The 25721-nt window shown below is 37.5% G+C and overlaps 1 protein-coding gene and 1 long non-coding RNA gene across 6 annotated transcripts in view; one reads left to right on the top strand and one right to left on the bottom strand.

Annotated features, from left to right (window-relative positions):
* Positions 1-25721, top strand: part of Znf609 (zinc finger protein 609) — a 226295-nt gene that overhangs the window by 150771 nt on the left and 49803 nt on the right. The gene's annotated exons all lie outside the window — the stretch shown is intronic.
* LOC144377505 (uncharacterized) lies at positions 784-25710 on the bottom strand. Its single transcript, XR_013438504.1, has 4 exons — positions 24397-25710; positions 24142-24211; positions 17581-17620; positions 784-17185 (listed from the first exon to the last, which is right to left on the bottom strand). It is a non-coding gene; the product is annotated as an uncharacterized LOC144377505 (long non-coding RNA).

Here is a 25721-nt window from a genome sequence, read left to right as displayed (position 1 = left end):
TTTTGCATTATAATTCTTATTACACATATACCACAATTTTTTATATCTCTGTTGTATTTAAAGTAGGTTGACACACAATTCAAATCTTCATGCATTTACTTTGGATAATGATGTCCATCACATTCTACCATCCTTGCTAATCCCCTGCCTCTTTCCTTTCCCTCCCTCCCCTCTTCCCTATCTAGAATTCATCTATTCTTCCTATGTTTCCCCTCCCTACTCCACTATGAGTCAGCCTCCTTATATCAGAGAAAACATTCAGCATTTGGTTTTTAGAGATTGGCTAACTTCACTTTGCATTATCTTCTCCAACACCATCTATTTACCTGAAAATGCCATGATTTTATTCTTTTTTATTGCTGAGTAAAATTCCATTGTGTGTATATATACCACATTTTTTTTATCCATTCATCCACTGAAGGGCATCTAGGTTGGCTCCACAATTTAGCTATTGTGAATTGTGCTGCTGTAAACATTGATGTGGCTGTGTCGCTGTAGTATGCTGTTTTTAAGTCCTTTGGGCATAGTCCGAGGAGAGGGCTAGCTGGGTCAAATGGTGGTTCCATTACCAGTTTTCCAAGGAATCTCCATACTGCTTTCCATATTTGCTGCACCAATTTGCAGTTCCACCAGCAATGTACCTTTATCCCCACATCATCGCCAACACTTATTGTTGTTAGTCTTCATAATAGCTGCCATTCTGACTGGAGTGAGATGATATCTTAGAGTAGTTTTGATTTGCATTTCTCTGATTGCTAGAGTTAATGAGCATTTTTTCATATATTTGTTGATTGATTGTATATCCTCTTCTGAGAAGTGTCTGTTCAGGTCCTTGGCCCATTTGTTGATTGGGTTATTTGTTTTTTCAGTTCTTAGCCTTTTGAGTTCTTTATGTACCCTAGAGATTAGTGCTCTATCTGATGTGTGAGGGGTAAAGACTTGCCCCCAGGATGAAGGCTCTCTATTCACCTCACAGATTGTTTCTTTTGCTGAGATAAAACTTTTTAGTATGATTCCATCCCATTTATTGATTCTTGGTTTTAATTCTTGCACTATAAGAGTCTTATTAAGGAAGTTGGGGCCTAATCCCACATGCTGAAGATTAGGGCCTGCTTTTTCTTCATTACTAGCAGAGTCTCTGGTTTAATTCCTAGGTGCTTGATCCATTTTGAGTTAAGTTTTGTGCATGGTGTTTAATATGAGTTTAATTACATTTTGTTGCATATGGATTTCCAGTTTTCCCAGCACCATTTGTTGAAAACGCTATCTTTTCTCCATTGCATGTTTTTGGCACCTTTATCTAATATAAGATAACTGTAATTTTGTGGGTTAGTTTCTGTGTCCTCTATTCTGTACCATTGGTCCACCAGTCTGTTTTAGTGCCATCTTCCAGTAGTCTTAACAACACCCCCACTCCCCAATCAGTTCTGACCTCTGTCATCAGATTTGTGTAATTCACTTTGAACATTGCATAAATAAAATCATTACAATGTGTGCTTTTCAAATCTTGGAGCTATATTCACCATTAAACTAGCAGGATTCATCCATGTTGTTGTATGTACTTCACTTTATTTATTATCATAAGAGTAGTTTGTTTGTTGTGGGGTTTTTTGTTGTTTTTTGTTGTTATTGTTGGTTGGGTTTTTTTGTTTTATTTTGTTTGTTTGTTTGTTTTTTGTTTTGGTACCAGGGATTGAACTCAGAGGCATTTTACACTGAGCTACATCCCCAACCACTTTTGCTTTTTGTTTTTGAGACAGAGTCTCACTAAGTTGCCAAGACTTTCCTCAAATTTGAAATATTCTTTCCTCAGCTTCCCAAATCACTGGGATTACAGGTGTGTGCTATCACTCCTAGCAATTGCCTATCTTTTTATATTCTGGTTATGAGTCCTGGGTCAAATATATGTATTATAAATATCTTTTGTGTCTCACCTTTTCTATTAATTGTATCATTTCATGAATAGAAGTTCTGCATTTTTATGTAATCTAGTTCATCTTTTGTTTTATTGTTGGTAGTTTTGGGTTCTGTTTAATAAAATTTTATCTATTCTATGATAATAAGGATATCCTATGTTTTTTCTGAGATACTTATTTTTCCTTTTATATTTAGATCCACAGTTTATCTGGAATTGATTTTTGATTAAGGTGTGACTTGAGTCAAGGTTTTTTTTTTTTTTTCATGTGGATATTTAATTGCTGCAGCATCTATTGAAAAGATCACCCTTTCCCCCACTGAACAGCAGAGTCATATTTCTCAATCAGAGGATATGTGTGGGTTTATTTTTTAGTTCTCTTCTATTCCTTTAATTCTTTTGCCTATTCTGTCAATAATATGTTGTTTTGGGCTGGGGATGTGGCTCAAGCGATAGCGTGCACGCCTAGTGTGCGTGCGGCCTGGGTTCGATCCTCAGCACCACATACAAATGAAGATGTTGTGTCCGCCGAGAACTAAGAAAAAATAAATAAATATTAAAATTCAAAAAAAATAATAATACATTGTTTTAACTCTATACCTCTATAAATCTTGATATCTAGTAGTGTAAGTCCTCCAGCTTTATTGTACTTCCTCAAGATTGCCTTGGGGCACTTGGCCTTTTGCATTTCCACAAAAATTGTAGGATCAGCTTGTGAATTTTTTTTATGAAAAAGGCATGCTAAGATTTTGATTAAAGTTACATTGAAACCACAGATTATTAGAATCAAAGTTTATTATTTTACTTAAGCTAGTGTTAAGTGAGAGAAAGTTCGGGGGAAGGAGGATCAGAGCAACTCACTAATAGCACTTAGAGAGCCTTTTAAAATATATGTTACCTCTTCCAACCCTCATAATCTAAAACATTGGGCATGTTTACTGTGAAAAACCTCCCCAGGAAATTATCATTTGCAGACTGGTGATGTAGCTCAGTTGTAGAGCGCTTATTGAGTATGCACAGGGCCCTCAGAAGGAAGGAAGGGAGGGAGGGAGAAAGGAAGGAGGGAGAAAGGAAGTTGGTGCTGCCATTACCACTATTCTCTATATACCCTACTTGAGAACCACTGATCTAGACTGCAATGTAGCAATGAGGCTTGTTAAGATAAAAATTTGAGTGATTTAATCAACACTAGGTCTGAATATGGTGTTATATTAATTTCCTAGAACTACTGTAATTGAGTACCAGAAGCTGACTGCTTAAAACCACAGAAATTTATTATTTCTCAATTCTGGAGGCTAAAAATCTGAAATCAAGGTGTTAGTTAGCAAGGTAGCTCGTGGGGAGAGATCTTCCTTGCTTTTGATGTTTGCTGGTAATCCATTGTATTCATAGCTTGTATGTAGATGGATCATTTACATAGCTATCTTCTCTGTGCATGTCTATGTCCAACTTCCACACATCCGCTTTTTTTCCAGTGGTGGAGATACTGAACCCAGGGGTATTCTACCACTGAGCTATATCACAAGCCCTTTCTATTTTGTATTTTGAGACAGGATCTCTCTAAATTGCCTAGGCTGGCCTTGAATTTATGATCCTCATGCCTCAGCCTTCCAAGTCAGTGGGATTAGAGTGGTGTGTCACCACACCCATCTTTTTTTTTAATTTATTTTTTAGTTTTAGGTGGATACAATATCTTTATTTTATTTTTATGTGGTGCTGAGGATCGAACCCAGAGCCTCACACGTGCTAGGCAAGCACTCTACCACTTGAGCCACAACCCCAGACCCACCATACCCATCTTAAATGTCACCTTTTTATTTATAAGGATACCGTTATATTGGATTAGGACAGATCCAAATGATCTTATTTTAAAGCCAGTCTGGGTAAAAGAGCATTCATCCTCAGACCCCAACTATTATTGGGTTCCTCTTTCTGTGTTACCCCTTCTTTGGCACTGAGAGCCAAAAGATGCTTCAGTTCTGCTCTGTTAACAGACCTGAAACTACCAAGGAGAGATTTCCAGAAAGGAAAACAGGCTGCACCTTTCACAGCCTGTGGTTGAGGAAGACTAGAAAGAAAAAGTGCCTAGCCAGCCTCAGCCATCTTGTTATCCCTAGGTCTTCCTTCTAGGTCATAAAGCAGTAAAAATGTGGACATTGTGATTCCATCTCAACCTGGGAGGTATTTCCTCAAAACTGAGAATATGAACCTTCTTATTTCTAGTGATTTTCAGACCAGGATTCCAGCTGACCCTGATGACCTCTGTTGATCCACCTCCTCCAGCCATGGCTACAGTATGTGGTTATCTCAGCAAGAGGAAAGGAAGGATGAACCATTTAAGGGTGTAGTGAACCAGACTTTATTGCACTGTTTTATAGTTTCCATGGTGCAAGAACTTGTAATGGGAAGAGGAACTGTATCAGATCTTGAGCATTCCTCTGCAGCCTCCCCTTTCCCCACAGTCTGGACACGGAATAGTTTACATTTGATGGAGGTTACACTTTGGCCTTACTTCTCTAATCCTATAACAGTTCTTTTTCTCCTTATAATGCCAGATCTAGCTAGGTATGGTGGCCCATACCTGTGATCCCAACAACTCTGGAGGCTGAGGAGGAGGATTGGTAAAGCGCCCTTAGGTTCAATCCCCAATACAAAAAAAGAAAGGGGGCGGGGGAGACATTCACACACACCTAACCATTCCCCAGATTGGTACTTGCCTTGATAATGGTTTCAATTGGCTATTTTCTTTTGTCTAAAATTCTATAGAAAGACAATACTATTCTCCTGTGAAAAGATTGCAGGATAAATGTTGGTTACCTTTGTGCTTTCTTTGGCTTATTCAATCCCAGAAGATCCCAGAAATAAGGGCTGTGAGATTGTTTCCTGTCAGTGGCAGACTTGAAGGCAGAATAATTTGAAGACATCATTTTCTCTGTCAATGTTCCTAAATTTTGCTGCACATTAGAATGTTGGAACAGGAACAGGGATTTTAAAATCCTGATGCCCAGGTTTCACTCAATTAAATGATATCAGAATTTCTGTGGGTGGGAGTCAGAAGTCAATATTTTTTATTTTTTAATGGATCTTCAGGTGTTTCTATTCTGTAACAAAACATCATAGCTTCTCCATAGGTTTTGAACATTTCTGGTTTAATACTGCAAATTAAACCCAAGGGTGGTTTACTGCTGAGCTATATCCCCAGCCCTTTGTTTGCTTATTTGTTTATTTGTTTTGTTTTTGAGACAGCATCTCACCAAGTTACCCAGTCTGGCCTCCTCGAACTTGAGATCCTCCTGCCTCAGCCTCCCAAATTGCTGGGATTATACACATGCACCACCATATCTGTGGAAAACTATCCCAAATTGCTTTGTTGCATCATCTGAGAGATTTATATTTGTAATGTTAATAAAGGACTCATAGCAAAGGTTCTCTTGGGAAGTGCTCTAAAGAAATAATAACCACTTTTCTGCCTTGGATTTTTGGTTTTAGAAGACCCATACATAATTTGCTTCTTCCCTATAGTCAAATCAATCAGATCCATGACTTGAAGATGAATAAGGTTGACCAGGATAAATAGGATTCAAAACCTAGAAATGGGGCTGGGGTTCTGGCTCAGCAGTAGAGCATTAACCTGGCACGTGCAGGGTACTGGGTTCAATCCTTAAAAATAAAATCACATAAAAAGCACATAAAAATAAATAAATAAAATGTAGGTATTGTATCAACTACAACCAAAATAAATATTTAACACCGCCCTCTAGAGATGTTGCTGTTAAACTGATTTTTTTGTTGTTGTTGTTATTTTTTTGTTTTGTTTTTTTGTTTTTGTTATTTTTGTTAAACTGATTTGAGGTTGTGCCTGCATGAGATCTGGCAGGCTTTAAGAATTTATTGTATGGCAGAAATCTTCTAATAATTTTCGTTGTTCCAAGACAAACTTGGAACTAGAGTTTTCCCTGAAGTATGGCTATTTTTACCAAAGTTTCTAATATTACCCCCATGGCAAACTTGTAAAAAATGAATAGTTCTCAGATAATAACTGTACATAATTTTTAAGAAAATCTTATCTAGTTCAAGAACCACAGATGGTCCTAGTTTTTCTAGTCTCTTCATTTCTGAAGGCTACTCACTCTTTTGAGTTTCTAATCTTTAAAAAATATTTTTAGTTGTAGATGGATAAAATACCTTTATTTTGTGTATTTTTTTATTTTTTTATTTGATGCTAAGGATTGAACTCAGTGCTTCACACGTGCTAGGCATGTACTCTACCACTGAGCCACAACCCCATCGAGGGAATTTCTAATTATATTTACACTATCCCTACATCTCTGATTGGAACTTTTGTCCTGTAATAAACAGTTTATTCTGTTTATTCTCCAAGGTTAAATATTAGACAATAACATGCTGGAGATCAGCTGTGGGAAGTAAAATAAGTCCTACATTCCCCAGTTGAGGCTTTTGCAGAGATAATAATACCCAGAGTTTAAACAAGCCTTCCTCACAGGCATTCTCTTTGCATTCTCTCTCAGTTCTAGCCAGTTTCCTGCAGCATTACTTGCTTCAAGCCAAGATCCAGCTTTATGTATAGGTTCCAGAAACTATGAATGACTTATTTTCATCTGATCTCTTCTTCTACCTCTGTCTCAAAAGAGGACTGGAAAACCTGAAACTATTATTGACTGGGAATGGAGCAAATGGAATTTCTTGCAGTTGTATCCTCCTCCTTTTTGCTCCAGCTCCTAACATCAGTAGACAAACATGTCGGTTGTTCTTTAGAAAAAAACTGGGAATACAAATAATCTATTAACAGGCTTTTGATCATTTAGTGCTGGCTAAAAGGATTTGGCCATTATAAGAAGTATGAGGAGAGTAAAAAGTACTAGGAAAGCAAATAGGAAAATACAAATGATAACATCTTTCTATAGAGTAGGGCCATATTGAACAATTTGGCATCAGTGTAGTGTGTCAGCAACGACTATTAGTGTTTATGGTTACTTACGCACATTAGCACTGGATATTAGGCTGAGTACTTTTTATTTCTCTGACTAAGCTAAGGAAATATAGCTTTCAAGGAAACCTTTTCTGAGGTGAAAAGCTTTTTTTTTTTTAAAAGTAAAAGGCCAGGCATGGTAGCACATACCTATAATCTCAGTGACTCAGGAGGCGGAACACGGGAGAATCGCAAGTTCAAAGCGAGCCTCATCAACTTAGCAAGGCCCTGGGCAACTGAGCAAGATCCTGTCTCAAAATTTAAAAAAGAAAAGAAAAGAAATTTAAAAGATTAGTGGTTAAGTGCTCCTGGGTTCAATCCCTATACAAAAAAAAAAAAAAAGAAGAAGAAGAAGAAAAAGAAATAGCTATTTTATAACAAATGATGGATCCTTAGTCCTTTTTATATTTTATTTTGAAACAGGTCTTCCCAGGGTGGCCTTGAACTTATGATTCTCTTGCTTCATCCTGTCAGGTCATTGAGACTACAGGCATGTGCCACTGTACCCAGCTCAAAACAGTTTAACACAGTGGCTAACAAAGTCTGTTTTTTAAGTATCCACATTCCTTCTCTGACTGGACTGTAACCTAGTAGAGGTCAAAATATGCACAATGAGCCTGGTGTGGTGGCTCATACCTGTAACCCTAGAAACTATTGAGGCTGAGGCAGAAGGATCAGAGTTCAAGGTCAGCCTTGGCAACTTAGTAAGGTCTTGGCAATTCAGCAAAACCCTGTTTCAAAATGAAAAGTAAATAGCACTGGGGATGTAGTGGTAAAGTGCTCCTGGGTTTAATCCTTAGCACCAAAAGAAAAAAGAAAGTATAATGATAATAAAAACAAAGCTATCCACAGGTTCAAGACTACATCAATTCTGCTTACCATCCTATAGATAGTGTTACAGGGCATTTATATAGTATCCACTTTAAACTAAAAAGCAAAAGAAAATAAACAAAAAAATCTTAGCAAGAGTTCTTTGGCCCCAAACCATTTTATATGTTTTATGCAGTTTACAATTGACCTCTAAGACTCACATCTTAAGTCAGAAACTCTGGTAAGGGGATTTTATTTCCCAAGTAGGACGACAGGTATATGCCACATGTCTGGCTTCAGCCCTGTTACTTTTTAAAAATGGAAAGTAAAGTGTTGGAGAGGATATGGAATAATCAGAACTCTTATGGATTTCTGGTTCAAGTGTAAAATGGTGGGACCATCATGAAAAAGTCTGACAGTTCTTCAAAAGTTAAACATATAATTAACCTATGATCTAGCAATTCCACTCCTAGATACATATCCAAAAGAATTGAAAACAGATATTCAAACAAAAACTTTTATGTGAATCTTCAGAGCAATATTATTCACAACATCCAAAAGGTAGAAACAATCCAAGTGTGCATCCCCAGATGAATGGATAAACACACAATGGAATATTATTCAGAAATAAAAAAGAAATGAAATTCTAATATATGCTACAGTATAGTTAAACCTTGAAAACAAATGTTAAGTGAAATAAACCAATCACAAACAGCCATGTATTCTGATTTTCCACTTATTTGAGATATTCGAATGGGTGAATTTACATAGAAAGTAGATAAACCAGGTACGGTGGCACACACCTGTAATCCCAGCAGCTCTGGAGGTTGAGGCAGGAGGATTGAAAGTTCAAAGCCAGCTTCAGCAAAAGCAAGGTGCTAAGCAACTCAGTGATGCCCTGTCTCTGAATAAAATTCAAAATAGGGCTGGGGATATGGCTTAGTGGTTGAGTGCCCCTGAGTTCAATCCCCAGTACCCTCATCAAACAAAAGAAAGAAAGTAGATAAAATACTACTAGAGAGCAGAGGAAGTTACTGCTTTCGGGAGAAGACAATGTAAATCACAAAGAAGAAAATAATATATCAACCAGATAAATAGTATAGTTTTTTGTTGTTGTTGTTTGGGGGTAGTAGTTCTAGGGATTGAACCAAACCCTCAGTGGTAGGGGTAGTCTACCACTGAGCTTTTTAAAAAATTTTGGAGACAAGGTCTCACTGAGGCTAACCTGGAACTTGTATTCTTCCTGTCTAAGCCTCCTAAGTCACTGGAATTACATGGCCACATTTTGTGTTCTACAATAATAACTTGGCAGCTTTGAACTTCTGAGTTTCTGACCCCTCTCTATTGCTGCTTTCTATCCTCTTGCTGCTTTTGCTCACTTTGATATTTCTTTTTTACTTCTATGTCATTTGCTCTACCTATCTCTGCCTCCCATCAGTGTGAAGTTTTATTGCTGCTTCTCTTTTCTAGTAGAGAGCAGTCAAGCAAAATCAATAACCTGTTCTTCAGCCAAAAATAAACTTGTACATGTTGATATCTTTCAGTTTTATCCACAATTTTATTCTCTAAGTGCAGTACATAGAACCTTTTATGTTTTACACTTGGAATTATGAACTTCTGAGAACCAAGAAAGTATATTCTAATCTTGTGAAGCAGTATAGTTAAAAATACAGACGTTAGTTTAGAGTTGGACTGATTTGCATTCAGATCTTGGCTTTGCATCTTGTTTAGGTATCTAACACAAAAGAACAGATATCAACTCTTCTTCAGCCTGATTATTTTAAACTAGGAAACCAGGTTATTGCAAAAGGTACCTGTTAATGTAAGGGATTAGACAGGAGCAATGAGCCACTGCTCAGCTCCTCTTCAACACTGGCATTGGAGGGGAAAGACTAATAAAAGCTGTCAAGAGGACTGTGCAAATCAGACACAGGGGTACATGCTTGTAATCTTAGCTTCTTTGGGGGCCTGAGGCAGGAGTTTTCTAAGTTTGAGTCAGTCTTGGTTTTAAAAAAAAAGCATGAAGAGACTGGGATGTAGCTCTGTGTTACAGTGCTTGCCTAGCATGTACCAGATCTTAGAATTCAATCCACAGTATTATAAACAAACAATAAAAGAGAAGAAAGAAAGCAGACAAAAACAAGGAAAAAAAGGAGAGAGGGAGAGACAACATAAGATGACCAAAAGGCTTGGAGGCTACTCTGGGAAATGATAGCTGGTAGAGAATGCCTGGGTAGAGGTTTTTCAGAGGTGCTGTTCTGGACCCCTATGCATGCTATAGTTTTGTGTAAATTGCTCCCCTCTTGGGGAGGAAGTAGGAATGTTCTATTTCTATTCATTTATTATGAATAATAATACTGTTATTCCAACTCTGTGTACTAGAAGTTCAATTATTGAGAAAGTTTTTGAAAAGTCATGAGTCAACCCCATTCCCCAGTTTACATTTTTGTATCATTTATACCATATTACTTAAATACTACAAATTTGTGTAAGTTTGGAATTTGTGCAATATTGTTTTCCAGCTGTGTTTCCCACTTAGAAACCAGGGCTTCCATCTGGCTCCAGATGCCCAATATAACAGAGCTGAGAGTAGCTACTATAAAGTACAAACAATAGGTGCACACCTGTAATTCCACAACTCAGAAGGCTGAGGCAGGAGGATTGTAAGTTTGAGACCAACTTCAGCAGCTTAGCAAGGCCCTAAGCAGTAGTGAGACCCTGTCTCAAAATAAAACATAAAAAAAGGGCTGGGGATGTGGCTCTGGTTAAGCACCTTTGGTTCAATCCCCAGTTCCAAAGAAATAAAATAACGTACAAACAATTGTATGTAATTTTGTTTTAAATATGTCTTTAAAAACTTATTACTAGTCTTTCAAGAACCCTCATTTCCTTAGGCTGGTTGGAATATTCATTCTCTACCCTATGCATCCTGTGATCTTATTGATTAGTAGTGGTAATGATTGCTCATGACAATGTTTTCTGCTTTATCATAGAGTTTTTCTTATTTACTGCATTCTAGATTATAAACTTTCTGGAAGTAAGAGACAAATTTATTCAATCCTACTTCCCCACTCTCAAACACATACAAATAGAATATCACTTTGACTTAGTAGCGTTTTGTAATTAAGAGGTTACTAAGGTTTGCATTATCTGTGGTTTTAATTTCTTAGTAATGTTCAAAATTTCGCACTCTCCTAGACTGGGAGCCAAAGGACTATAAAATTGGTAGCAGAGCCATCAGGGTGCTAATGAGTTATAAATTGCCCTTACTTTTAAATGTTAAAGGAAATTTTACTTATAGATGATGATATGGCTACTTCAGCTTTACCTAGAGGAAAGTCTAAAAATATTTACAGTACTGTTTTACAACTTCACCATCAGTTCATTTATATCCTTTTTTTACTGTGTCAGAATATGTCACTCAGCTATTCAGCCAAACTTTACTTTCTTCCTTATCTAATAGGAGTATGTTGTCTGTGTGTTTATTTCAACTAAGTTGTAAGATGCATGAGAATAGATTGGGATCATGTCTTTTTTAAGTTTTAGGTGGACACAATATTTTTATTTCACATTTATGTGGTGCTGAGGATCAAACCCAGAGCCTCGTGCATGCTAGACGAGCACTCTACCACTGAGCCACAACTTCAGCCCCTAAAAAAGTAAATTTAAATACATGAAATCAAAACAATAATGTGCATAGTATCCATTTTATGAGAATATAAACAAAAAGCCAGGTGCAGCAGCACACACCTGTAAACCCAGCTGCTTAGGAGACTGACATAAAAGGAAAAAAAATTCAAAGCCAGCCTAGGAAATTTAACTAGACTCTGTCTCAAGATAAAATAAGGAAGGCAGGGATGTAGCTCAGTGGTAGAGTCCCTAGGTTTAATCCCTAATGCTTTTAAAAAAAATAAAATGCCTGTAATTACATGCCTGATCACAAGTTGGAGACAGCCTCAGAAACTTAATGAGGCCCTAAGCAATTTATCAAGACCCTATCTCAGGGCTGGGAATGTGGCTCAAGCGGTAGCGCGCTCGCCTCGCATGCGTGCGGCCCGGGTTCGATCCTCAGCACCACATACCAACAAATACCAACAAAGATGTTGTGTCCGCCGAGAACTAAAAAATAAATATTAAAAATTCTCTCTCTCTCTCTCTCTCTCTCTCTTTAAAAAAAAAAAAAAACCCTATCTCAGGGCTGGGGTTTTGGCTCAGTGGTAGAACGCTCGCCTTGCATGTGTGAAGCCCTGGGTTCAATCCTCAGCAACTCATAAAAATAAATAAATAAAATAAATGATTGTGTCCAACTACAACTTAAAGCGGGGTGGGGGTGGGCTAGGGATATGGCTCAGTGAAGTGCCCCTGTGTTCAAGCCCCAGTACCTCCACTTCAAAAAAAAAAAAAAAAAAACAATATTTATTTTTCAGTTTTCGGTGGACACAACATCTTTATTTTTTATTTTATGTGGTGCTGAGTTCGAACCCAGCGCCCCGCGCATGCCAGGTGAGCACGTTACCACTTGAGCCACATCCCCAGCCCCATGGATCAGTTTTGACTACATAAATGTTTTGAGGTTATGATGTGTCCCCTGAATCAAAGCACTAATGCTTTGGGATTAGTTTGTCTCAGCATGGCACTCCTCCTAAGAACTGGGGGGACCTGACAACTTCCTTGTATTAGGTCATTTTCCCTTTATCTTGCTGCAGTATTGATCAACTATAAAAATGGAAAATAGTCAGCCACTCTAAAACTTAATAATGGTTAATAAGATTTTCTGTATGACTTTTGGTGAAGATGACAGTAACCACCTAGAGAAACAGGACTATTGTTACAGAATTTTTAGCAGAATTACTATCGTCTCCAAACATGCTAAGGTTTTCCTTGTTTTGTGAACACTATGAAAAATAGGAAGCTTTCTAAAATGAAGACCTATTTTTCTCTTTCTTGTCAGCCTACTTACTGCCCTAAAGCTACTTTTAGTAGAGAAACTAGATCTGTTAAGTGTTATTTTCTGCTTTTCCTTTCTGTCCTCTTATTCTCCCAGCTGACTCAACTCAGAACCTTATAGGGAGAGTATTACTCTTCAAAAAAATGTGTTTCCTTTGACATTTAAACAACCCTCCCCATTTTGTCTTTCCATATTAGAATTTTTCCTCTTCCCCTTCAGCACTCTGCCTGACCTGTCTTTTTTTCAGTTCATTTATTATTGCTAAGGTTTGCAGATTGTACCAGAGGAAGGAGCCACTTTTATAAACATGTGTTCTTGCCCAGCTATTTTCAGAAATAGGAATAACATTCATCTTCTGATTGTATGCCTGCTCCCTATATACAGCTGTGCTCATCCACCCATATAAATGAGGTTACTCTAAGTCTTACCTTATCTAGAAATAAATGGACACTGTTCCTGTTTAAAATTGTTATGCAATGCTGAGTTTGTAGCTCAGTGGTAGAGTGCTTGCCTAGCATGTGTGAGGCACTGGGTTCGATCTTCAGTACCAAGTAAATATAAACAAATAAGGGGCTGGGATTGTAGCTCAGTTGTGGAACACTTACCTAGCCCATGAGGCCCTGGGTTCAATCCTCAGCACCACATAAGGATAAATAAATAAATAAAATAAGAGTATAGTATCCATCTACAGCTCCAAAAAAAAATCTAAAAAATAAATAAACAAACAAATAAAATAAAGGTTAAAAAAATCTAGCATTTAAAAAAAATTGTTATGCATTAAGCAGATCAGCCCATCACTGACGGGAGATGGCCACATGAATTCACTTTGCTAATAGCCATGGAGAATTTAGCTTAATTACTACTTCTTATACAATATGCTATTTCTTTAAGATGCCAGAGCCTTGAAGAGGGATAGGAATCCTATCCTTCTCCGCCTCTGGATCCCCACACCCTGCAATTCTACGTGTGTCTTTTAACCAAAATAAAGGGACATTCTAAGGAAATTGCATGAAAAGAATTCATTAGAGAGCTATGTCATGAGCTAAGGCTCTCAACAGTGAGGTGTTCAGTAAATTAATTATCCTTTCTGGACTTTAATTTCCTCATTTTAAAAGTAGCTTTTTTTTTCAATAACTTTATTTATTTGTATGTGGTGCTGAGGATCGAACCCATTGCCTCACATGTGCTAGGCAAGCACTCTACCACTGAGCCACAACCCCAGCCCTTAAAAGTAACTTTAAATGGGGGTGTGGTGTGATGTAGTGGTAGCGCATTCATCTCACATTGAGGAGACCCTGTGTTTGATCCCTAACGAGTCGGGAGGAGGATTGTGCTTTCTGTTTGGGTTTTTGTTTTGTTTTGTTTTGTTTTGTTTTGTTTTAGGGTACTGGGGATTGAACTCAGGGTTAAATCCCCAATCCTATTTTGTATTTTATTAGAGACAGGGTCTCACTGAGTTGCTTAACACCTTGCTGTTGCTGAGGCTGGCTTTGAACTATCCTCCTGCCTCAGTCTCCCAAGCCTCTGGGATTACAGGTGTGCACCACCTCGCCAAACAAGATTGTGCTTTCTATCTCCTTATGACCTGCCTTGCTTAAAAAATGATGTTAGGGGGCTGGGGATGTGGCTCAAGCGGTAGCGCGCTCGCTTGGCATGCACGGGGCGCTGGGTTCGATCCTCAGCACCACATACAAATAAAAATAAAGATGTTGTATCCACCGAAAACTAAAAAAATAAATATTAAAAATCTCTCTCTCTCTCTCTCTCTCTCTCTCTCTCTCTCAAAAAAAAAAAAAAAAAAGTGATGTTAGCACTTGGTATGTAGCTCAGTGGTAGAGTACAGCATAGCAAATACAAGGACCTGAGTTCAATCCCCAGCACCAGGGTGAAAGAGAAGATGATATAAGGTTGTAAATATTTAGTCAGAAATATAAAAACACTTCCCAAGTTGGTAGGATTATAGACATGTGCCACTGTACCCAGTTTAGCAACATAAATTCTGATTCCACAATAAGATCATTCTTAAAGCAATGTCCAAAAATTTGAGGCTGAAGTCTTAATACTCCATAGTTTGGTCTAAGCATTTTCTTTGTATTGCACTGTTAGCTAGTTGTCTTATTAATAGTGTTATAATTGTTTTTGTTTTAATCCTGTATTACTGATTAAAAATCTGAGATTCATAGAAGCCAAATGACTTGTCCAAGGTTATACTGTAACAAAGCAAGGTTTTGGTCTAAGGTTTTCTGATTCTAGGTACTGTGATCTTTTACAGCGCTCTAGATCAAAGAAAATGAAAATAGGTGAATTACTACAGAGACCTTGAGAGTACTAAACAAGTAGTATTTTATTAATATGTGACCAAAGACAAAAGATTAATTCTAGATTCCCTAGATTTATTCTCTTTGATATACAGAAAATATTATTTTGGAAGTTCCAATCAAGGTGATTTTACAGAGCTGAATGGGCTGTAATCTGGGGCTCCTAAGGCTAAGGCAGTAGAATCACAGGTTTAAGGCCATCCTCAGCAACTGAGTGAGGACCTAAGCAACTTAGTGAGATCCTATTCCAAAATAAAAAGGACTGGGGATGTAGCTCAGTGGTAATGTGCCCCTGAGTTTAACCCCAGTACCAAAAAAAAAAAAGAAGAAGAAGATGATGATGATGATTTACAGAGCCAGGCATAGTGATGCACACCTATAATCCTATGACTCAAGAGTCTGAGGCAAGAGGATCATGAGTTGAAAGCCAGCCTGGGCAGCTTAACAAGACACTTTCAAAAATTTAAAAGGGATGTTAGCTCAGTGATACGAGCGCTGCTGGGTTTAATCCTCAATATTATAAAGAAAAAAGAATTACTTACAGGGCCCAAACTTTTGACATATCTTCTCCTCCAAGCACTTACCAAGAATTTAAAGTAAAATATGAAAAAGAGAAATCAAAGAACATGTGAAGACAGGGGTAGAGCACTTACCTGTAGTCCCATCTACTTACTACTATTGCTCAGGAGGCTGAGGCAGGCCTGGTGTGGTGGCACACACCGGTAATCCCAGTGGCTTGGGAGGCTGGGGCGGAGGACCACAAATTCAAAGCCAACTTAGAGAGGCCCTAAGCAACTCAACGAGATCCTGTCTCTAAATAAAATATTTAAAAGGGCTGGAGATGTGACTTGGTAGTTAAGTGCCCTGAGTTCAATCCTTGGTACCAAAAAAAGGATGAGGTGGGTAGGAAGAACACTTGAGCCCACAAGCTTGACACTAGCCTGGGCAACATAGAGACTCTGTCTGAAAAAGAAAAGAAAAAGAACGAGGCACAGTGGTGCACACCTGGCCTGTAATCCCAGCAATTTAGGAGGCTGAGACAGGAGGATTGAAACTCAAGGTTAACCTCAGCAATTTAAGGAGACCCTGTCTTAAAACAAACAAAAAAAACTAGGGGTACAGCTCAATAGTAGAGTGCCCATGGGTTCAGTCCCCAGTACATACCCACAAAAGAAAATGTTTGGTTTCAAAAACAAAATAACTATCTCAATGAACCAAAAACAGAAGAGTTGGAAGTCACTAGTGTGGCTGAAGCTGTGGACTTGCTGAGTTTCTGATGGGTAAATAATTATTACAAATACTCCAGAAAGAGATGAGAATTTGGGGCAAGAGGTAGAGTGGGGACTGAGTGGGGACCTAAGCAACTTAGCATGCACGAGGCACTGGGTTCGATCCTCAATACCACATAAAAAATAAAATAAAATATTGGGGCTGGACTTGTGGCTCAGTGATAGAGTGCTCGCTTAGTACTTGTGAGGCACTGGGTTCGATCCTCAGCACCACATAAAAATGAAATGAAATATTGTGTCCACCACCTAAAAAATAAATAATAAAAAAATAATAAAATATTGTGTCCACCTATAATTAAAACATAAATATTTTCTTAAAAATGAAATGAGAATTTGCCAGGGATGGTGGCATATGCTTGTAATTTCAGTGACTTGGGAGGCTGAAACAAGAGTATCACAAGTTTGAGGTCAAACTAAGCAATGTAGTGAAACTCTGTCTCAAATAAAAAGTAAAAAGGGTGTGGGGTGTAATTCTATGGTAGAGCTCCCTGGGTTCAATCCCCAATACTGTAGAGAAAAAATAGAGAGAGAGATGAGAACTTGAAGCTAGGGGAGTAGGATAGTAACCCCCAACCAACCTCATGTAGGGAATCCTTTAATTGGGGGAAAGAGAGAAACCTAAGGAGAGCTAGAAAAGACAATATCACGCTGCCTCTTGATTCACTGATTTAGAATTATGATATTTTAGGCCTAGGGTTGTAGCTCAGTGATAGAGCACTCACCTGACATGTGCAAGTCCCTGGGTTTGATCCTCAGCACCACATAAAAATAAAATAAATATATTGTGTCTATCTACAACTAATAATAATAATAAAATATTTTATTAAAAGAATTATGATATCTTTAATTTTACTGTGACACAGACCATTTCAGTAGCTGTTTGGGTTGGGTCCTTAGGGTACCAGAAGGAAGAAACTGCAAAATTATTAGAGAAAAGGTGGGAGTTAATAACAAAGTCATATCACTCGAAAAATACAAAAAAAAAATTCCTGAAAACCAAAATTTTATATAATAGAAATCTTGTGCTGAGGAAAGTAGCCAGTTAAAATTAACTATGACTTCCACTTTAGGCAAGATGGAATAGACAGACTTTTCCCTGTTCTTCCCATTAATTTCAACTAAAAAACTTAGATATAAACAAAAACAACAAACTGTGGAAGGTACAGAAGAGAAGGGAGACTAGCAAGGGAGCCCAGAGCCAAAGACCTAAGTCCCAACATGGTGGTAATTACCCGGGGTTTTCCTTTTGCCTCCCACATCCCATATGTAGAATAATTCAAGCTGAACAGGAATGAGACAAGTATATTTACCTTTATTGCTTTTAATCCAACATAGTGATAGAAGTTCTAGCTAGTGACAATAAGTTAAGAAAAGGAAATAGAAGACATAGATTAGAAAGGAAGAAATTAAACTGTTCCTGTTGGCCAGCCTCACCAACTTAGCAAGACCTTATCTCAAAAATAAAAAGGGCTGGGGTAGCTATGTGAAAAGCACCCCCTGGGTTCATTCCCCAGTACTAGAGGGTGGGGGAAAGCAAAAAATCGTTCCTATTTTCAGATCACTTGATGTCTTTAGAGAAAATCCTTACAATTATACAAAACTCCTGGAATTAATAAATTAGTTCAGCTAGATCAAAAAATATAAGATAAACTTACAAAAATCAGCTGTGAAGCTATTATACACTAGCTATGAATACATGGACACTGAAATTAAGAAATATAATACCATTTACAGTAGCCATCCTAACTATAAAATATTTAGATATCAATCTAAGAAAACATCCATGGGATTTGTATGCTATAAGCCACATAGTGCTGATGAAAAAAAATAAAGAATATCCATATAAATGCAGAGACATGCTGTTTACAAATTGGCAAACAACATAGTAAAGATGATAGTTTTCCTCAAATTAATGTACAGGCTTAACAGAATCCCTACCAAAATTCCAGCAAGTCATTTGTTTGTTTTTTGTACTGAGGATTGAACCCAGGGGTGCTTAACTACTGTGTTACATCCCCAGTCCATATATATATATATATATATATATATATATATAGAGAGAGAGAGAGAGAGAGAGAGAAAGAGGGAGGGAGGGAGGGAGGGTGGGTTTCATTAAGTTGCTGAGGCTAGCCTCAAACTTGTGATCTTCCTGCTTGAGCCTCTCAAATTACTGGGATTATAGGCATGCACCACTATACCAGCAGCAAGTTTGTTTTTTTTTTGTTTGTTTGTTTGTTTACTTTGTTTTGTTTTGATACTTAGATATAAAGAAGATTATTTTAAAATTTACATGGGAAGGCAAAGGAACTAGAACAGCTATCACCACTTGCTTAACATGTGCAAGGTTGTGGGTTCAATCCCCAGAACTGGAAGAAAGAAAGAAAGAAGGGGGAGCGGGGGGAGAAAGCTATAACAAAAGAATAATAAAATGGGAAAGTACCCAATTTTAAATCTTGCTGTATAGCCACAGTAATTAAGACTGTGTGGAGGCCTGGGGATATAGCTCAGTTGGTAGAATGGTTGCCTTTCATGCACAAAGCCCTGCCTTCAATCCCCAGCACCATTAAAAAAAAAAAAAAAAAGACTGGAATTGGCAGAGGGATAGACATATAAATTAATGGAACAGGACAGAGAATTCAGGAATAGACTCACTCAAATGTGCCAAACTGATTTTTGGCAAATGCGCAAAGGAAATTCTTTGCGTGAAAGATAGCCTCTAGGACAAATGAACGTAGATGGAAAAGAAAAAAAAAATAATCTCATTCAAAAAGGGACTCAAGCCTCGCGTGGTGGGGCGTGCCTTGGGAGGCTGAGACAGGAGGATTGAGAGTTAAAAGCCAGCCTTAGCAATAGCAAGACGCCAAGCAAGTCATTGAGACCCTGTCTCTAAATAAAGTACAAAATAGGGCTAGGGATGTGGCTCAGTGGTTGTGGGTACCTAAGTTCAATTCCTGGTACCCCCCCCAAAAAAAAACTGACTCAAAGTGAGCTGGGTGTGGTGACATACACTTCTAATCCCAGTAGTTTGGGAGCTGAGGCAGGAGGATCACAATTCTCCTTTAGGAATTTAGGAGGCCCTTAGCAACTCAGAGACCCTGTGTCTAAATAAAATGTTAAAAAGGGCTGGGATGTGGCTCAGTTGTTAAGTGTCCCTCGAATCAATCTTCAGTACCAAAGAAAAGGGGGAGGTATGGAGGTTGACTCAAAATGGATCAAGGACTTACACAGAAAACAAAACTTTTAGGGAAAAATCTGCAAGAAAATCTTTAGTTAGGGCCAAATATGGTTCTCAATCTTGACACTAAAACATAATCCCATAAAGAGAAAATTGATAAATTAGATTTCATCAAAATTAAGATGTTAGTTCTGGGAAAGACTGTTAAAATAATGAAATGACAGAGCTACCAAATAGGAAAAAATATTCCACCAAGGCCTAATGTCTAGGATACATAAAGAACTGTCAAAATTCAACAGAAAACAAAAAATGTAATCAGAAATGGGCAAAAGATATGAACAGACATTTTACCAAAGAGGCAAATAAGTGCACAAAAATATATTCAATATCATCAGCCATTAGGAAAATGCAAATTAAAACCACAATGAGATGTTACTTCCACAGCCATCCTAACACCAAATACTGGCAAGGATACAAACCGACTAGTGGTGGGAATGTTAAAAGGTACAGCTGCTCTGAGAAGTTTCTTTAAAAAACTAGATTTGCAACTTTAGTGTAACCCAACAGTTGCACTCCTGGGTATTTATCCCAGAGAAATGAAAACGTGTTCACACAAAAACTTGTACATATATATTTATAGTAGTTTTATTCATAATAGCCCAAAACTAGAAATAATCCAGATGTCCTTCAAAAGGTGAATGGTAAAACAAACTCTGATACAGCCATACCATAAATACTGCTTAGCAGTAAAAAGCAATGAACTGCCAAGAATGGTGGCACAACCCTGTAATCCCAGTGATTTGGGAAGCAGAATTGTAGGTTTAAGGATAGCCTCAGCAATTTAGCAAGGCCCTAAGCCACTTAGTGAGACCCTAAAATCAAAAAGGGCTGGAGATGATGTAGCTGAGTGGTAAAGTGCTCCTGAGTTCAATCCCCAACACCCCTGTCCCACTCCCCCCAGCAAAAAAAAAAGGCAGTGACCTGAACTGCAAGGTGAGGTGGGATATGCCTATAATTCCAGCTACTTAGGAGGCTGAGGTGGAGGATTCCAAGTTCCAGGCTAGCCTGGGCAACTTAGGGTGACCCTGTCTCAAAAGAAAAGGGGCAAAGGGGTGTAGCTCAGTAGTAAAGCACTTGGCTAGCATATGCAAGGACCTAAGTTTGATCTCCAGTACTGAGAAAATAAAAAGGCAAACAGATTAGTAATTGCCCTGTGTTAAGGAAGGGTATGAGTGGGAGGGAAGTGACTGTAGCCTAAAAGATACTGTAGGTATCTTTGTACTGGTAGAAATGTTTTCACCTTCCCTGTATCAATATCAGCTTCCTGATGGGGATGTTGTACTATGGTTTTGCAAGATATTACCATTGGGGGAAAACTGACTGAAGGATACATGGGATCTCTATTATTTATCATAACTGTATGTGAATCTATAATATCTCAAAATTTTAAAACGAATTAATTTAATAAAAACATCAAGACTGGAGCTGGAGTTATAGCTTAGTAGTAGCATGTTTGCCTGGCATGCACAAGATCCTGGGTTCAATCCCCAAGACTGTAAGAAATCAATCAATCAATCAAACAAGCAAGCAAGCAAACAAAAAGCCATAAAGTCCAGGTATGGTGGTGCACACCTGTAATTCCAGCAGCTTGGGAGGTTGAGGCAGGAGGATCACGAGTTCAAATTGCTAGCCTCAGCAATGGTAAGGCCCTAAAGCAACTCAGTGAGACCCTGTCTCTAAATAAAATATAAAATAGGGCTGGGGTTGTGGCTCAGTGGTTGGGTGCCCCTGAGTTCAATCTCTAGTACCCCATCCCCACTACCCCCAAAAAGAAGCCATCAGGACTTACATGCATAGCTAAGTAAATTGATTTAATTATTTTTAGTTTTATGAAAGAAACAAAAATAATGTCTATTAATAAGATGAAACTTTTACTCAAACAGCCAAAAACTAAATAATGTCACATAGATATGAAAAATTTAGCCAGTTTAAAATCTTGGAAATGAAAAATAGTCATTGAAAAAAAAATGTTTTTAGCTCAGTACCTTAAATTCAAGAAATTAAATTTATAGATAATTGCTGGCAATATGCCACATAGCTATAATTTCAACACCTCAGGAGGCTGAGGCAGGAGGAATATAAGTTCAAAGCAAGCCTGGGCAATTAAGTGAGACCCTGACTCAAAATAGAAAAGGCTGGGATGTAGTAGTAGAGTGCTGTTGGTTTCAATTCCCAGTACTGCAAAATAAATAAATGTACAAGTAATGACTTGAGAGACTCCAGGACACATCTAGATGTAAGTCCTTAGAAAATAAAAGAATGAATAAGTGACAAACAATAAATGAATATAAAATAAGTGATAATTTTCCTAATTCAAAATTTAAGTATTTAGATAGTGCACTCCAAGTATCAAATAGGATAAATTAAAGTAAATAATAGGGCTGGGGATGTGGCTCAAGTGGTAGCGCGCTCGCCTGGCATGCGTGCGGCCAGGGTTTGATCCTCAGCACCACATACCAACAATGATGTTGTGTCCGCCGAGAACTAAAAAATAAATATTAAAAATTCTCTCTCTCTCTCTCCTCTCTCACGCTCTAAAAAAAAAAAAAGTAAATAATATTCTAATTAAACATGGTAGATCAACCTCCTCCCTTATAACTTACTTAAATGTCAGTAAAGAGACTTGTTTTTAAGGGATGAACTCACAAGTTTGAAAAGTATACTGCAGACAAGTATGATCAGTAGAACTGATTATAGCATGTACAATTCCCTGGGTTTAATCTCCAGCACCACATAAAGGGAAAAAAGAAAGAACAAAGGGCAAGTAATTGATAAGAACAAGCAAGCAGAAAATTAGTAGGGATGTAGAAGAATAACACTGTCAGCTTGACCTTTCATTTGTAGAACACCCAACAACTACAGAATATATACTTTTTAATATTCTTTTCAGGTGCACATTGTCCTTCAAGAAAGACCATATTTTAGAACATAAATTAACTCTCACTGAATTTAAGAGGATTGAAATCATATAGCATACGTTCTCTGACCACAGTAGAATTAGGTTAGAAATCATTAACAAAAAAGTATTTAAAAAAGAGCATTTGACAAGAAGGGTAAGGCCCTGCCTTTAAACCCCATCACCCCAAATTAAATATTTTTAAAAAGCTGGAAAATCCTCATATATTTGAAAATTTGACAATAGCTTCAGGATAAAAAAAAAAACACAATTGTCAGAGAAACTAGAAAATGTCTTGACCTAAATGACAATGAAAACTGATCAGAATTTGTTAGGATGCAGCTAACATAGGTCTTAATGGAAATTTATATCTTTAAATTGTTTGCACCAGGGCTGGAGATATAGCTCAGTGGTAGAGCCTGTTCTTAGCCTGTATTTACTATGCACAAGGCCCCTGGCTTCAATCCATAATACCAAAAAATTAAAATTAAAAATAGAGGAAAAAAATTCTAAAATAGGTTGACAACTTTCTGTAAGGAGCCAGATAGTAAGTAAATATCTTAAGTTTTGCAGGTCATACAATCTTTGTTGCATCAACTCTGCCCTGTGGTGTAAAAGAAGGCATACACAATGTATAAATAAACAGGTGTGATTATGTTCCAATAAAACTTTATTTGTAAGCAGTGATAGTAAATTTTATATAATTTTATAACACAAAAATCTTTTTCATTTTATTTTCTGTCATTAAAATATAAAATTACTTTTTAATCAGACATTAAAAAAATACTTTGCCAGGCACAGTGGTGCACACTTGTAATCCCAGCAGGAGGATTGTGAGTTCAAAGCCAGCCTCAGCAGATTAGAAAGGCACTTAGCAACTCAGCAAGACCCTGTCTCCAAATAAAATATAAAATGGGCTGAGGATGTGGCTCAGTGGTTAAACCTCCTGGATTCAATCCTTGGTAATAGAATAATAATAATAATAATAATAATAATTCAAAGATCAAAAAGTCTCAGAATACAACATTACCAAAGGGAAAGGTCAAGAAGTGTTTCGTGGGCTGCTGAGGAATAGGTAAATTTAATAAATCTCTTTGAGGCATTTTGGCAGTGTTTATGAAAACTCTAAATACAAATTCTTTATAGCAGTTTTACTACAGGATTTTAATCTTATAGATACATTTGTATAGGAAAGATAAAACATTTGTACAAGGCTGTTTATTGCCATTTATTTATAATAATAGCAGAAGAGTGAAGCAATAATCAAGAAAAATAAAATAGCTCTCTGCATACTCATAGAATGATCCAAAATATATGGATATGTGAAAACAACAATGTTCAAAACATTTTGTATATATAGGGCAAGTGTTGTGGCTTGAAGGTAAAGCGCTCGCCTACCATGCGTGAGGCACCAGGTTCAATCCTCAGCACCATATAAAAATAAAATAAAAATATTGTGTCCACCTATAACTAAAAAATAAATTTTAAAAATTGTGTGTGTATATATATATACATATATTGCTACCATTTAAGGATGAATGTACCAATATATTTCCTTAACTCAAAAGCATTTTTAAATAAGATTAACAACATGTCGGGAGTATTCACTGTGCCGCATTTTGGAATGAAATTGTACCCAAAAAATCTAAAATGTCCACCAAAAGGAGACCAAATTGTGATAAGTATTTTAAAGAATAAATTGTGGGGCTGGGGATGTGGCTCAAGCTATAGCCCGCTCACCTGGCATGCGTGCGGCCGGGGTTCGATCCTCAGCACCATATACAAACAAAGATGTTGTGTCTGCCGAAAGCTGAAAAATAAATATTGAAATTCTCTCTGTCTCTCTCCCCCCTTTAATTAATTAATTAATTAATTAATTGTGGTCAAATCATGCATTGAAATAAATACTTTGCTCACTTGGGAATGGTATCAGAGGATCTAAGAAATTATTATCTCCCAAATAAACAAGTACATTACAACTTTGACAAAGAATACCTGGATTGTAGCCTTTGAATCACTTCTTTAAAAACCCCCTGTTCCCCGTGATGGGCAGAATCACAGCCTCTGGGACAGGAGTCCCCTGTATTTTCTCTTTTTCTAGCAAAGCAAGGAAACTTCTTTTTCATTTTTCTAAAAAAAAAAAATCAACAAGGATAAATCTCACGTCCATACTGTTACATGAGAAAGGTAAGTTGAATTGCCAACATGATTGATCAACATAAAGCTTTAAAATATAATGCTTTTGAATTATAATATTTTACTATTTAGAAATGAAATCTGATGCACATATGGCACAAAATTAGTAGATTCATTGAGCTGGGTGATAGGTACATGTTGTTGTTTTTTTCCCCCAATATGAGGATTAAACCCAGAGGAGCTCTACCACTGAGCTACATCCCCAACCTTGGTTTTGGAGACAGGGTCTTTAAATTGCCAAGGAAGGCCTGAAGCTTGGTATATCCCTGCTTCAGTCTCCTGAGTCCTAGGGTTATGCTGCCACACCTGTCTTTGTTTATTGTTTCATTTTGTTGATACTGAAGATTGAACCCAAGGGTTCTTTATTACTAAGCTATATCACCAGCCCTTTTTTATTTTTTATTTTGAGACAGGGTCAGAATTACCCAGAATTTAGCTAAGTTGCTGAAGCTGGCCTCAAATTTTTGATTCCCCTGCTTCAGCCCCTTGAATTGCCAAGGTTACAGGCATGTGCCAACATACCCAACCATGTTTTTTTTTTTTTTAAGAGAGAATTTTTTATTTTTTTTTTTATTTTTATTTTATTTTATTTTTAGTTTTTTAGTTTTCGGCAGACACAACATCTTTGTTTGTATGTGGTGCTGAGGATCGAACCCGGGCTGCACGCATGCCAAGCAAATACGCTACCGCTTGAGCCACATCTCCAGCCCCCATGGGTTTTTATTAGGTTATCTTTCATACTTTTTTTTTTTAAAGAAATATTGCTTCTGCCCACTCCCACCCCCAGTATTGGGGATTGAAACCATGGGCACTCTACCACTGAACTACATCCCCAGCTCTTTTTATTTTTTGAAGACAGGGTCTTGCTAAATTGCCACGGCTGGCTGTACACTTACAGTCTTCCTGCCTCAACCTCCTGAGTAGCAGGAGTTACAGGACTTGCACCCAGCTGCATAATATTTTTTAAAAATATTTAGTTATAGATGGGCACAATATCTTTATTTTAATTTATGTGGTACTGAGGATCAAACCCAGAACCTCGCGCGTGCTAGGCAAGCACTCTACCTCTGAGCCACAACCTCAGCCCCTGCATAATATTTTTAAAGTTAAGAAATTGTGGCCGA

Source organism: Ictidomys tridecemlineatus, chromosome 5 (assembly GCF_052094955.1).
Source record: "Ictidomys tridecemlineatus isolate mIctTri1 chromosome 5, mIctTri1.hap1, whole genome shotgun sequence".
Classification (NCBI taxonomy): Eukaryota; Metazoa; Chordata; class Mammalia; order Rodentia; family Sciuridae; genus Ictidomys; species Ictidomys tridecemlineatus.
This window is presented reverse-complemented; position numbering and strand designations above follow the sequence as displayed.